We start from the raw sequence: 3,362 nt of genomic DNA, 5'->3' as shown, positions 1-3,362 counted from the left end.
CAAGCTACTCAGATTCCTGACCCACAGAAATTCAGGGATAAACAAATGTTTACTATTTTAAACCACTAAGATTTGGGGTAATTTGTAACAGAAACTAATACTAAAAACTAAAATACTAGTGTTTTTCAAACTGTGGACCCTGATCCATTTGTGATTTATGAAATCAATGTAAAGCACCATAATTAGCTATTTTTTACAAAAAAAATCTAATGGTTAGAAAAGGCAGGAGAATATATACTCAAAATAACAAGTTCTATTTCCTAAAAACTGTTTCTTTACAAATATGTGTATTGTTGTTATTTAGTCACTAAGTGATGCCCAACTCTTTGCAACCCTATGGACTGTGGCGTGCCAGGCTCCTCGGTCCATGGGGTTCTCCAGGCAAGAATACTGGAGTGGGTTGCCATTTCCTTCTCCAGGGGATCTTCCCAACCCAGGGAATGAACCAGTGGTCTCCTGCATTGGCAGGCAGATTCTTTACCACTGAGCCACCTGGGAAACCCATTATGTGTGTACCAGGTAGCACTTAACAAAATGTATTTCTTAGACACACAACCGAAAAAGTTTGAAACCCACGTGCCTACAATAATAGATTTTAAACAACAACAACAAAATTCCTAAAGTATAGGGAATCCTTGAGGAAACATAGTCTAAATAACCAACTATAAAATAAGCATTTTCTATAAACGTTTTAGCAAAAACAAAATAGGAGACACTCAAAATACATCTTTTCTGACTGATATGTCAAGCCTGTAAATACAGAAGGTGTGGTATCTACCCTAGACTTATAAATCTACCATGTAAAACAGTATATCATTTTTCTAATATAAGAGATTACTCATAGGACATCCTTCAAAAAGGTGTGCAATAAAAAAGCTTTGGGATCTACCCACATGTACTGTTTCCTCTTAATATTACTTTCATCCTCAGTGTTAAAGGAAAGTCTATCTTCAACTTGAGTGCACACAAATTTTTCCCCCACCCCCTGAAAAAAAGTGAAATACAGTACTACTAAATTGCTCTCTGCCCACTGGAACTATTCTCTTCAGAACACAATCAAGTGTATTATTTCTCTGGCTGCACCTCAGTATAACATATACCAAAACTTTTAGCAACACAAGAGTCTGCAAAAAATTTATGCATGACTTCTGATTAATCCATTCATATTATTTTCTTGCACTGTGATTTTCTTTGAGGTAAAATGTGTGAACTTATTTTTGAAACCCTAATTGGCCAAATTTATGTTCAAAATGCAAAATAAATCAGTACACAAAATAAACAGATAACATATTTTTCTTATTGTTTAACTCAGGGCATTTGTGGCTCTCTCACAACCAGACTGACAGCTTCCCTGACCAAATCCTGACATCCACTACACTAACCCTTCTCTGCAAGAACTGTTTGCTCCCCAACCTTTGCATCTGAATCCATCTAAATGTTTCTACTTCAACCAGTTGCAGAAAACAAATATAATCTGTATATTTTCCTTTTAATGCTAATACTTGATGATGACTAAAAATAATTGGCATATTTGGCAAAATCCAAGTACCTATGATTATGCCTTCAAAGAACTAGCAACAAAGCAGCCAACTTTTCAGTCAAGAGCAGCATCTTTGAAAAAGACTAGGATGCTCCTGACAGCACCTTCTCTAGGAAAAAGATTCCGAATAAGCCCTGAATTTATTTCTATACAACTATATGGAGTACAATACTGGGAAACTATCTGTTGATCTTGAGAATAAGCATTGTTACTCTGACTGAAGACCAAATACCTGAGACACATAGGCAAGTTTCTGCCCAAAGGCTTCATCTGAAACTTTAGAATTTTGTCCAGTTTTTCCTTTTACTTAAATCAGTTCACTCTCCCTGTGAGCACTCATCAGACCATAAATTTGAAACTTCAGTCTCAGAGTATTAAGAAACCAAGATCAAAATCACTGTAGTTTCCAAATGAGATGAAACAGATTTCAACTGCAGAGCCTATCCCAGGAACCCCACATGCCAGTCTAACGGCCAACTTTTGATGTTTTAGTGATAGTGCACCAGAAATACTTACACCAGGGTCAGAATTCAGTTTTGCAAGGCAGACATTTAGCCACTCAACGAGTCATTTATCTAGCTGATCAAAGAATGAGAAAGGTCAAGGCAGGTATGTACTACATCTATTACTCACTTTTGGACCACTAAAGTTATACAGCTGTGTATTGTCTTCAAGAAAGAAAAATTAGTCATCAGTAGCACCAGGTACAACCCGGTTACCAAATGATACACAGTTAGCAGGGACATTTCTGTGTGTTAAATTAATTCTGTATTAAGACAGTAAGCTTGCTTGAAGTATTTTGTGAACTATGTCACAGGGCGCTGTGCGTAGGTTTCACTACATAAACCAAAATGGGTTCCACATCAAATCAAGGAGCTTATAAGCAGGAAAGCATGCTTTAAAACCAAAAAGAAGCCTAGGGAACTGCCGCCTCCATTTCCAAACAAATGAAGCCAGTCTTAAGTCTTCAAACTCCTAGATATGTAAAACAAAGAAATCATTAAATGCATTCTTCAAAGGACAATATCATTACTTCTAAAGATACAAATAAAATTCTAGCAAAACGGCAATGACACAAAAGTAAATCTTAAGATGTTAAAAATCACCACCAAACAATACTAAATTCCATGCCTGTCTAGTTGCCATGTTTCAGGAACTCTCTGTTAAAAATATTTCAGGACCTCTAATAAATCTGACAGAATGGCCAACTCTAGAATCCACTCTAACAGTATCTCACAGACCAAAAGTTAAGTTATCTAAATAGTTTCTAGGTAACAAACATGCTTTGCAGACTTCGATTTTTCTGGACCAAAACTTCACCAGCTAAAACACAACTGCTGCCACAAGCATCAAGTTATATCCTAACAGAAACGTCTCACACCGGTCAGTAAGGAAGCAGTTCTATCTCCAGAGACACCACAAACGAGCATTTCTATTCCAGCTTGACTTCCTGACTACCACTGGCAATCTTTTTTTTAAAAAAAGAGTATTAGTTCCACAATGAGCTCCTTGATTCATTCTCAAGTCCGTTGCAAGACTTAAGGCTTAAAACGTATGCTAATTCGGGCAGCAGAGGGACAAAGGTGCGGGCAGAGAGATGTCAAGCAGGCCGCCTGTAGAAGGATCCCAGCAGGAGTTCTCCGAGCCTTGCCGGAGCATCTCCAGGAGCGTCCTACCTAACGCTTTATGTAAACATGGGGCTTGTGACTCAAGCCTCAAGCCCCAATAGGTGGAGAGAAGTTTCCTCGCCTTGGCTGCACATGGTTTGCAGAAGTTTGGCTGGAGCGTAGCGCGGAGCCTGGGTGGGAGCGGCAGCGTACTT

This window comes from Ovis canadensis, chromosome 8, assembly GCF_042477335.2.
Source record: "Ovis canadensis isolate MfBH-ARS-UI-01 breed Bighorn chromosome 8, ARS-UI_OviCan_v2, whole genome shotgun sequence".
Classification (NCBI taxonomy): domain Eukaryota; kingdom Metazoa; phylum Chordata; class Mammalia; order Artiodactyla; family Bovidae; genus Ovis; species Ovis canadensis.
The sequence above is the reverse complement of the archived record's forward strand: the minus strand, read 5'-3'. Positions refer to the sequence as shown.